This window comes from Plecotus auritus (assembly GCF_963455305.1).
Source record: "Plecotus auritus genome assembly, chromosome: 12".
Lineage (NCBI taxonomy): Eukaryota > Metazoa > Chordata > Mammalia > Chiroptera > Vespertilionidae > Plecotus > Plecotus auritus.
Window position 1 is genome coordinate 7,268,477 of NC_137778.1, and position 12,686 is coordinate 7,281,162.

Genomic DNA, 12,686 nt, shown 5'->3' on the forward strand with positions numbered 1-12,686 from the left:
TGACGCATTTCCAACCCTGAAAGCACACACCTAGAAAGCTGCTGAATATCCTACTGAAGTCTTCCCCTGGGATCCTCCCTAAAATCGCCACCCTTAAAACCCTTAGGATGGAAGAGGTAGTGATGAGGAGCATAAGATATGTTGGGGTCTAGCAATCTGAATTTGTCCCAGTAACCTGCTTTCTACTGCACTCTCTTGCTAACCGATAATTAACTCCATTTGTGAAAGAATGTAGGAGACGAGCAGCCGGACTCCGTACCTATGTCGCTAATGCACATTCCTGAAGTCACTGACCCTTCCTTAATTATCTGGTCTCACAAGAGTTATTCACCTAAATACTCCCAATTTACAAGGGCCATAAACCAAGGATTTAACAGCTTAACTAGAGGGAGGTCACTGGCGCCATCCAGGATGGACATTAGCTACAATCTAAGTTAACCATTCTAACTGATTCTCAGGGCCGGGGAACTGTGAGAGTCCCCGACCGAAGCTTGGTAGTTAGGAAACAAAGAAACTCAGAAATATATAAGGAGAAAATCTCATTGTCTAAATTGTTCAGGATCTGGATCTTAGAATCCCCTGAACCAGCAGCACTGCTTTAAATAAAGGTTTTTCCTGAAACCTCAGAGTGTCCAACTGTCTCTTCTGCACCAATTACACAAATTCCATATTCCATAACACCAGCACCCTCTCCCTTTCAGGAGTACCCCTACCCACACCTTTCCCTCCCCCAGACCCCCAGGTGCTACCATTACTTTCCTCACTCCCAAGCCCCATGGACCCTTCTTTTGCTTCTAGAACTTGTTTTCTCAGCCCATTTCTTCTATGAATTACTTCTTCTACCTCTGTGATTTTATAAATAAACTAGAGGCCCAGTGCATGAATTTGTGAACAGGTGGGGTCCGGCCGGCCCAGCCCCAATCGGGGTAGATTGGGACTGGGCCTGTCAGGAGGAGAAGATGGTGGGAGGTTGGCTGGCTGGGGGGAGGGGCACAGGCGATTGGCCAGTAGGCCCTGCCCCCAATTGGGGTTGAGGGGCCAATTGAAGGAAGGGGCTGTGGGTGGTGGGCCAGCTGGCCTCTCCCCAGAATGGGGTGGGTGGTGTTGATTGGGGGCCAGTGGCCTGGGGGAGGGGCCATGGGTGGTTGGCCAGCCAGCCCTGCCCCTGATTGGGATGGGGGGGCTGATCTGGGGTGGGGCTGGGTGTGGGGGAGGGGCTGCAGGAGGTTGGCCAGCTGGCCCCACCCCTATTGGGGTGGGGGGTGGATCAGTGGCAGGGCTAGCTGGGGGGAGGGCCTTTGGGCCTATTATGGTAGGGTGGGCAGATCAGGGGTGGGGCTGGCCAGGGGAAAGGGCGGGGTGGGGGAGTGTTTGGCTGGCAGCCTGTCCCTGATTGGATTCTCCCACCTAGATCTAGGGCAGGCCGGCCAGGGGGAAGGGCCATGGGAGATTGGCCGGCCAGCCCCACCCCCTGGTCAGGCCAGTTTGCTGGCCATAGTGGGTGTCATAGTGACTGGTCATACCTGTCATTACATCATTACAGTCACTGGCTTTTTATATATATAGACTAGAGGCCCGGTGCATGAAAATTCATGCAATGGAGGGGGTGTCCCTCAGCCCAGCCTGCCCCCTCTCACAGTCTGGGAACCGTCAGGGGCGGGAGGTGACCCAGCAATCAGGGGAAGGTGACACCCCATCATACCTCTGCTGTTGCCACTGCCGGAAGCGCAAGCCTTGGCCAGTCCTGGTTACCTGAGCCTTGGGCAGTCCTGGGCAGCTGGGCAGCCACCATCCAAGGCTTGCCTGCACCTTGGCCGGCCCTGGGCAGTTGGTGGGGGGAGCTGAGGGGACTGGGCACCACCATCTTTGAGGGCGGGGCAGTCAATTAGCATATTCCCTCCTTATTGGCTGTGGGCATCACCACCTTTGTGATGGCATGAGGGTCAATTAGAATATTCCCTCTTTATTAGATAGGATGTTCTCTTACAGTTTGAGTCTTGGCTCTGAATTCTTTCCTAGCTAGAACTCAAGTTCCAAGATTGTTGAACCCAGGTCTGGTCCAAACCACCAGTCAGACACCTGGTACAGTTCTCTAAACTAACAGTCCTAATTTCATTATTATTATTATTCTATTTTTTTTCCTGAGCAAAGTACAAAAATTTTAAGTGTGCAATGTGAGTTGAAATTTTCTGGAAAACATAATAGACACTTTCCATTTGTATGCTTTTTTCATATTTATTTTTTATTTTGGTAAAATAACCCAAATTACATATTATAATAGCATAACCTAAATTTTAGTGTTTTACCTATACAATTCAGTGGCTTTAATTATTCACACTGTTGTACAACCATTAACATTATCAATTTCCAAAATATTTTCATTACCTGTGATATTTTGATTTATAAGAAATATATATTTGGCCATTCAGATGAATAAAATATATTTCTCAAGTATATTTGGTCTTTGTCCACCATTCTGGCTCACAGCTCCCTAAACTCTTGGAATGTCCTAAGCCATTAGAGCAAAGGAAGCATATTTGTTTCACCATTTGGTCTCTTGTTCTCAGTGTAACCATGCAGAAACTTTATTTCCTTAATGTGATCTTTTCTCCTTTCTTTCCTTTTGATTCAAATTGGCCTCATCCAGTCTGATAGTACCATGACTCGCCTGACTCCCTCTTTCCCAGCACATCCACTTTCTTAATTATTAAGCCCTCAGGACATCAGATTCTGGTCAGCATCTAACTATCTTAGATAAAAGCCTCAGGCCTTTTGACCACAGAAACAGATTTTCAGTCAAACTAAAGATAACATGTGGGCCTCAGCTGTGTTTCAACCACCAACCTCAGAAATGACACCATGGCAGGACCAGATGCAATGATCAACTACACCCTACCTTGGCTCCAACCAATCACTAGAGCCCACAACCCTAACTTCTTCTTCTTCTTTTTTTATTGTTTAAAGTATTACAAGAGATAAAATGGCAGCGGAATAGACGGACGTGTCCTGAGCCTTGTCCCGGAGCAAATAGAGGGAGCAGCTGAAACGAGTGGAATCCAGCCCGAATTGGTGAAGGAGGCGCAGCTGGTGAGACAGTTTGCAGCTGGGAAGGGCAGAGATCCCCCCGATAAAGAGAGGAAGGAAGAGGGAGATAGAAACATCCATGATGAGAGAGAATCATGGATTGGCTGCCTCCTGCACGCCCCCTACTGGGGATCGAGCCTGCAACCCAGGCATGTGCCCTTGGCCGGAATCGAACCTGGGACCCTTCAGTCCACAGGCTGATGCTCTATCCACTGAGCCAAACCGGCTAGGGCAAAATGTAAAGTATTTTAAACATTAAAGAGAGTGAAGATAAAAAAAAAAAATAAAGTATTACAAATAGTAGTACATATGTCTCCTTTTCTTCCCCCATTGACCTTCCCCGGCCTCCCCTATCCCTTGGCACATGCCCTCCCCGCTCCACCCCCCCGGCCTTCCCGCTGTAATTTGACAGTCTGTCTGATGCTTCTCTGCCTCTGTATCTATCTTTTTGTTCATCAGGTTATAATGTTCTTTATTTTCCATAAATGAGTGAGATCATGTGGTATTTTTCTTTCACTGCCTGGCTTATTTGACTTAGCATAATGCTCTCCAGTTCCATCCATGCTGCTGCAAATGGTAAGAATTCCTTATTTTTTATAGCCGCGTAGTATTCCATGGTGTAGATGTATCATAGTTTTCTAATCCACTCTCCTGCTGATGAGCATTTAGGCTGTTTCCAAATCTTAGCTATTGTAAATTATGCTGTTATGAACATAGGCGTGCAGATAGCCTTTCTGATTGGTGTTTCTGGTTTCTTGGGATATAGTCCTAGAAGTGGGATTACTGGGTCAAATGCGAGTTCCATTTTTAACTTTTTGAGGAAACTCCATACTGTTTTCCACAGTGGCTGCACCAGTCTGCATTCCCATCAACAGTGCAAGAAGTTTCCTTTTTCTCCACATCCTTGCCAGCACTTGTCATTTGTTGATTTGTTAATGACAAGTGTGAGGTGGTACCTCGTTGTTGTTTTGATTTGCATCTCTTGGATGGTTTAGTGACTTTGAGCATGTTTTCATATGTCTCTTGGCTTTCAGAATGTCCTCTTTCAAAAGGTGTCTATTTAGATTCTTTGCCCATTTTTTGATTGGATTGTTTATCTTCCTTTTGTTAAGTTGTATGAGTTCCCTGTAAATGTTGGAGATTAAACCCTTATTGGAAATAACATTGGCAAATATGTTCTCCCATTCGGTGGGCTTTCTTGTTGATGGTTTCTTTTGCTGTACAGAATCTTTTTATTTCAATGTAGTCCCATTTGTTTATTTTCTCCTTAGTCTCTCTTGCCCTAGGATATGTGTCTGTAAATATATTGCTATGACATATGTCTGCAATTTTGCTGCCTTTGGAGTCTTGTAGGGTTTTTATGGTTTCCCATCTTACATTCAAGTCCTTTAGCCAGTTTGAGTTTGTTTTTGTGTATGGTGTAAGTTGGTGATCTAGTTTCATTTTTTTTTTGCATGTATCTGACCAAATTTCCCAGCACCATTTATTAAAGAGACTATTTTGACTCCATTGTATGCTCTTGCTTCCTTTGTCAAATATTAACTGAGTATAATGGCTTGGGTCAATTTCTGGATTCTCTGTTCTGTTCCATTGGTCTATATGTCTGTTCTTGTGCCAGTACCAGGCAGTTTTGAGAACCGTGGCTTGGTGATATAGCTTGATGTCTGGTATTGTGATCCCTCCAACTTTGTTCTTCTTTCTCAGGATAGCTGTGGCTATTCAGGGTCTTTTTTATTCCAGATGAATTTTTGTAGCGTTTGTTCTAGATCTTTGAAATATGCCATTGGTATTTTAATAGGTATTGCATTGAATCTGTAGATTGCTTCAGGTAGTATGGACATTTTAATGAGGTTGATTCTACCAATCCATGAACACAGTATGTTCTTCCATTTGTTTATGTCTTCCTCTATCTCTTTTTTCAATGTCCTGTAGTTTTCTGAGTACAGGTCTTTTATGTCCTTAGTTAAGTTTATTCCTAAGTATCTTAATTTTTTTGGTGCAATGGTAAATGGGATTGTTTTTTTCATTTCTCTTTCTGTGAGTTCATTATTGGTGTATAAAAAGGCCATAGATTTCTGGGTGTTAATTTTGTATCCTGCTACATTGCCAAATTCATTTATTAGGTCTAGTAGTTTTTTTGATGGAGTCTTTGGGGTTTTCTCTGTATAGTATCGTGTCATCTGTGGATAAGGACAGTTTTATTTCTTCTTTTCCAATTTGGATGCCTATTATTTCTTCTTCTTGTCTGATCGCTATGGCTAGTGCTTCTAGTACTATGTCAAACAGGAGTGGTGAAAGTGTGAATCCTTGTCTTGTTCCTGTTCTTAGGGGAAATTAGTTTTTGTCCATTGAGTATGATGTTGGCTGTAGGTTTGTCATATGGGGCTTTTATTATGTTGAGGTATGATCCCTCTATTCCCACTTTGCTGAGAGTTTTTATCAAGAAAGGGTGTTGGATTTTGTCAAATGGTTTTTCTGCATCAATTGATATGATTATGTGATTTTTGTCTCTCAATTTGTTTATGTGATGGATCACATTTATTGATTTGCAGATATTGTACCATCCTTGCATCCCCGGAATAAATCCCACTTGGTCATGGTGTATGATCTTTCTAATGTATTGCTGAATCTGATTTGCTAGAATTTTGTTGAGGATTTTAGCATCTATGTTCATCAAGGATATTGGCTTGTAGTTCTCTTTTTTGTGGTGTCTTTATCTGGTTTTGGGATTAGGGTAATGCTGGCTTCATAGAAAGAGCTTGGAAGTGTGCCTTCCTCTTGAATTTTTTGGAATAGTCTGAGGAGGATAGGTTTTAGTACTTCTTTGAATGCTTGGTAGAACTTCCCTGTAAAGCCGTCCAGACCAGGGCATTTGTTTGCTGGAATATATATTTTTTTAAATATATTTTATTGATATTTTACAGAGAGGAAGGGAGAGGAATAGAGAGTTAGAAACATCGATGAGAGAGAAACATCGATCAGCTGCCTCCTGCACACCTCCTACTGGGGATGTGCCTGCAACCAAGGTACATGCCCTTGACCGGAATCGAACCTGGGACCCTTCAGTCCGCAGGCCAACTCTATCCACTGAGCCAAACCGATTTCGGCTGCTGGAAGATTTTTGATCGCTGTTTCAATTTCTTTGGTAGTTATCAGCCTATTCAGGTTTTTTGATTCTCCTTGGTTGAGTTTTGGGAGCTTGTATTTTTCTAAGAATATGTCCTTTTCAACTAGGTCAGCTGTGGGCAAACTACGGCCCGCAGGCCGGATCTGGCTTGTTCGGCTGTTCTATCCGGCCCGCGAAGTCGAAAGAGCGGAGGGTTCTCTTGCTCTCCCCTCCGCTCCTTTACTTTGAATTTATATTAGTTCACACAAACACTCCATCCATGCTTTTGTTCCGGCCCTCCAGTCCAGTTTAAGAATCCATTGTGGCCCTCGAGTCAAAAAGTTTGCCCACCCCTGATAGGTTGTCTATTTTGTTGGAATAGAGTTGTTCATAGTATTTTTTCATAATCATTTTTTTCTCTTTAAATCCTTGCTTTTGATTACTAAGTCCAGAACATAGGATCACCCAATTAAAAACACTCTCAGAGACTGCAAGGGAAAGTTGTTTTTGTGGAACCTGGGGATCAGAGCAGGGAGAAATGATCAGAAAACCAGCTCTAGGGAAGTCCATACCACCAAACCAGTATTAAGTGCAACAGGGAAAACAAATTCTAAATACTGGGTAGAGAGGACTTATAGCCCCGGATGTCAATACAGAAACACTGCCAATCAGGAGTTGAATCACAAACTGACTCTTGTATGCACGAACTCACCACTTTTTCACCTCAGCACTGCATGCAACTCTGCTCAGGTCTCTGTGCACATCTTCCCCCTGGCACAGCGCAGCCAGTTTACTGGTGTAGCTTCAGGCTGCCTTTCTGTGCCCAGCCCAGCTATGGGTTGATTTCTAGAGTTCCCTTCTGTCAGCAGCCCTGTGGAGCCCCTTCCACATTCACAGACTACGCTGGCCCCAACGTCCATGGATTTTGTGGGGCGCAGACTTCCTGTGAACCTCTAGTTCTCACTGCGCGCGTTTCTCCCTTCAGCCTGGATCGCAGACCTCACCTTTCTCTGGGCGAAATCTGACCTTTCTGTGAGAAGGTGCAGAGCTCATCCGAGTCCGCGTATTCATGCTGCTTGAGACCCGGTGTTTGTGGGTTCACAGCTGCTCCCTGGGTGTTGTGGTTGTAGGGTCCCGGGAGGTATCCGATTCTTCCCAATTGAAGGTGAGGCAAGGCTTCTGATCACAGGGCTCTCCCCTTCAAGTTGGCGCAGTCTCTGCTGCAGAGCCGGTCACTCCGAGAGAGATTTCAGCAGCAGTGGAGGTTGCCCGGTCAGGGGAGCCCAGTCCGGCAGTCCCCAACAGTCCCTTGGAATATAGCGGTCCCTCACTCACAAATAGACACTCCCCGTACGTCCACACACTCTCCTTTTGTTCTCTCACTCACACACTATCCTGCAACCTGCCTTCCTGTCGGCAGTCATCTTCGATCTCTCAACCCTAACTTCTTTATGTTAGGGGCAGAAATAATAATCATGCTCTGTTAACTATGATTGTTAGCTATAGTTATAAGAAATATTAATTATGGCCCTGGCCAGTTTTGCTCAATGGATAGACCATCAGCTTGTGGACTGAAGAGTCCCAGGTTTGATTCCAGTCAGGGGCACATGCCGGGGTTGTGGGCTTAATCCCCTGTAGGGGCGTGCAGGAGGCAGCTGGTCAATGATTCTCTCTCATCATTGATGTTTCTATCTCTCTCTCCCCCTCTTCCTTCCTCTCTGAAATTAATAAAAATATATATTTTTAAAAAGAAATATTAATCATGTTCTGCTAAGCATGATTGTTCTGTTCTTGATTAGAGAAAGCACATTCTAACCTGGCTGAGAGTTGTACGCCCAAGACATAGGAGTAAACCTGGAATGAAGTCTATTATCCTTATCTGAGAACTGTCTACTATCATGGAAAGATGAACAACCTTGTTGCTAAAACAATAGCGTCCCAGAGGTGCCTGCCCCAGCCTGCATTGCCTCTAACCTGTAACCATTATACCAGTTCTTATTCCTTTTGCCTACTTCCCATGTACTTTTGTCCTTCTACCCAATATAAGCAGCTGGTTATGGGGGCTAGGAGATGGGGCAGAGCAGCTATTCGTGGGTGACCTGCTGCTCTCCCATACTGCCGGCATTACTGGAATAACACAGGGTTGGCTCATATATGATTCAACCCTGATTCTGCTTAATTGGCTCAAGTGGTGACAGGCAGTCTGGATCCAATGGTTGTCCAGTTTTGTTAACTGGTGACTCGGGAAGGATTGAATAAGCGGGGGACACCTCTGGGGTGAGTACCGGGGATCCTGCTTGCTGCCTGGATGGGGGTTCCTGAGCATGAGGCCTGGACTCTTTTAGTCAGAGTGCTGTCAGGAATTTTCCTGTTTTGAGTCCCAGCCACAGCCTCAGCACTCCTGTTGTCTCACCTAAGACCTAAGTTGAATCCAACACGTTGGTATGACACAAGAAGCATTTTCTGCCTCTCATCTGGGCCTCTTTGTAAGGCACGGGAAGTGAAAGGTTAACATGGTGGTGCTGGGAAGGCTAAATAGCCATCTCAGACGGTGGATAAAGAAAAACTGAGGTTACGTGTACTGGCTGGGGAAGCCACAGGGACGATGCCAGGGGATTCCAGAAGCCAGGAAATGGTTTGGCTTCAACATTTACTTGGTAGCTAGCAGGAATCCAAAGAAGCCCAACCAGGACCACCCTATGGACCTGGACCTGGTGCTGGGTACAAGCAAGGGTCCATTGTACCCACCAGCTCCTTCCTTCCCATCAGGAAGCTCCCAGAACATAGAGACTTTAAAGAACACCGACTACTGTTAGGGTCGCTGAAGGAGGAACCCATGAGTCCAAAAGGGGTAAAGAATTATAACTGTATTATTACATCTGCTAGAAGGGCTGAGACCAAACTGGCGTCAGCAGGGCAGAGTAGAGGGGGCGGGATATTTATGTCTCTTGTAAGGGTCAGAGTAATGGGTCAGACCAGGTGCAGGTGGGGGCCAGGTGTAGGCGGTCCACTGGAAACTGGGTGAGGTGGTTTACTGGAAGCCGAAGGCTGTGAATCATGAAACCTACAAGAATAACAGGAAAATCGCCGGGAGGGGCAAGAGCCCCAGCAGAACATAATGGAGCACAAGAATGTGCCTAACAACTGTCAGCTGGAGATTTTCTTTATTAGAAAGGACAGCTAATAAAAGACACACTCCAACCTTGCGCATCTAGGTTCACACACCTTTGAAATGCCAGAAGTGGGGTGTTAACCTGTGGCAGAATTTACCAGGCGGCTGCAAAACACACAGTGGGTGCTCAGAAGATTCAGGAAAAACCCTTTATTTGCAGATGTACTAGGACGGTGACTCAGGGGAGTCGGTGTCCAAAGCCTGAGCACCGAATGCGGAGGGTCTCTCCCCTGTATCCCTTTGGTTTCTCTGTCTCCCCAAATGCGGACCAGGCTTTCGGACTTTTCCCAGGCTTTGCCGTCCCTCTGTGGGTTGGGGTGGGAAAAGTGAGATTTCACCCAAAGGCCTGGCCTGGGTGGTGCCAGTGACCTCCCCTCTGGCTGAGCTGTTAAATTCTTGGTTTATGGCCCTTGTAAACTGGGAGTATTTAGGAAAACAGATTATTGCCTAAAGAAGGGGAAGTGACTTCATAGGCTAACAAGAATGTGCATTAGGATACTGGTTACTGGCACAGATTCAGATTGCTAGTCCCCAATTGTCTTATATTCCCCTTCAAACCCTCAAGAGAGCACATATTCCAGTTAACTATAATTATAGGATAGTTAACAAGATTATGTGCTCCCCGATCTTTCTTACATCCCCTCCTTAATTTCAAATGCATAAAAGAAGCTGCAGAACTGTTATTATTCTCAGGAACATCTGAGATCTTATTCCACAGCTTATGTCATGAGTTTGGCTCAAATAAATTCTTATAAAAATTTAAAAAGAAGAATTGAATTTATTTAAGGAAAGGGGATGGGAGATGGGATATCCAAAGGGAAGGGCTAGTGTTCCTTTTTCTCCACATCCTCACCAACATGTGTTGATTTATTGTTGATAGCCATTCTGACAGGTGTGAGGTGATATCTCATTGTGGTTTTGACTTGCATTTCTCTGATGACTAGTGATGCTGAGCATCTTTTCACCTGTCTATTGGCCCTCTGTATGTCCTCTTTTGAGAAGTGTCTATTCAGGTCTTTTGCCCCTTTTTAGACATTGGGTTGTGTGCTGTTCTTGGTGTGGAGTTGTGTGGCTTCTTTATGAATTTGGGGTATTAACCCCTTATCAGATGTATCGTTGGCAAATATTCAGTGGGTTGTCATTTCCTTTTGTTGATGGTTTCCTTTGCTGAGCAAAGCTCTTTGGCTTGATGTAACCCCCTTTGTTTATATTTTCTTTTGTTTCCACTGCCCGAAAAGATATATCAGAAAAAAATATTGCTAAGAGAAATGCAGAGATTTTACTGCCAATGGAAAACACACACATTTTAAATCAACTTCACTTTCTTTTTCTGAGAAGCATGAGCTGTAACGTTTTCTCATTTTCTCAGTTCTCTGGTAAAGCCCATGCTTTACTACCCTGGCTTACCACCGGTGCTTTCCCCTAGAGGACTGCCCCTGAGATTTCAACGTCACGTGTAAAATTGGCACATCTTTGGTCTGACACAAAATCCTGTTCTATTGAAAGAATGGTTTTTAATTCTTTTTTTTTCCCCTGTTAATCCTCATCTGAGAATATTTTTTTTCCATTGATTTTTGGAGAGAGTGGAAGGGAGGGAGGGAAGAGAGAGAGAGAGAGAGAGAGAGAGAGAGAGAGAGAGAGAGAGAGAATAGATGTGAGAGAGACACATTGATTGGTTGCCTCCCACACATTTCCTGACTTGGGCTGGGGATTACCAGGTGTACCTGTTAATAATGTGGATTTTTTTCAATAGTTGGAGTTTCACATATGTTGATATTTATGTGATTTGATATGTATGCTATTTTGTTGTATTGACAGCAAGCTTCAAAACTTCATATGACAAATTTTCTGAAGGTGTTAACATAGATATTTTTACGCTTAAAAAATTTCGTGCCACAAAAAGATCATTTGTGGGAAGTTTTAATTCATTACTTTATTTTGAAGAAGAGTGCTGCCGAAAGTTATCGTATACTTCGGGAAGCTTATGGTGAACATGCTCCATCTCAAGATACTTGTGAACGCTGGTTTAAACGCTTTAAAAGTGATGATTTCAATGTGAAAGACAAAGAAAGTCCAGGTCAACTGGAAAAATTTGAAGACCAACAATTACAAGCATTATTGGATGAAGATGCATGTCAAACTCAAAAAGAACTTGCAGAAAGATTAAACGTTGCTCAGCAAACAATTTCTGATCGTTTACAAGCAATGGGAAAGATTTTAAAGAAAGGAAAATGGGTGCCATATCAACTGAATGAAAGACAACTGGAAAACTGAAAAGTCATCAGTAAAATGTTGCTTCAGCGGCACGAAAGAAAGTCGTTTTTGCATCAAATTGTGACTGGCGATGAAAAGTGGATTTATTTTGAGAATCCCAAATGCACAAAATCATGGGTTGATCCAGGTCAACCATCAACATCGACTGCAAGGCCAAATCGTTTTGGAATGAAGACTATGCTCTGCGTTTGGTGGGATCAGGAAGGTGTGCTGTATTATGAGCTTCTAAAACCAAGTGAAACCGTTAATAGTGATCACTACCGACAACAAATAATCAATTTGAACCACGCTTTGATCGTGAAATGACCAGAATATGCCAGAAGACATGGCAAAGTAATTTTGCTTCATCATGATGCACCATCACACACTTCAAAACCAGTTAAAGACACACTAAAAGATCTTGCCTGGGAAGTATTAACCCACCCACTATATTCACCAGACCTTGCTCCTTCAGATTACCACTTGTTCCGATCGATGGCACACACACTTTCAGAGCAGCACTTCAAAACATAAGAAGAAGTAGAAAATTGGGTCTCTGAATGGTTTGCCTCAAAACAAGAAAAGTTCTATTGGGACAGTATCCACAAATTACCTGAAAGATGGGGGAAATGTGTAGCTAGCCATGGACATTACTTTGAATAAAGCTGGTTTAAACGCTTTAAGTTAAAACTTTTGATGTTTCTCTTGAAATGACCGTGTTTTCTTTGATTAAAAATCTGCATTATTAACTGGTACACCTGATAAACCTAAAACTCAGATACATGCCCTTGACAGGGAATAGAACCTGTAACCCTTTGTTGCACGGGCTGACACTCTAACCACTGAGCAACGCTGGTCAGGGCTGAAAGAATATTCTTTTTTTTTTTTTTAAATATATTTTATTGATATTTTACAGAGAGGAAGGGAGAGGGATAGAAAGCTAGAAACATCGATGAGAGAGAAACATCGATCAGCTGCCTCCTGCACACCCCCCACTGGGGATGTGCCCGCAACCACAGTACATGCCCTTGACCGGAATCGAACCTGGGACCCTTGAGTCCGCAGGCCGAC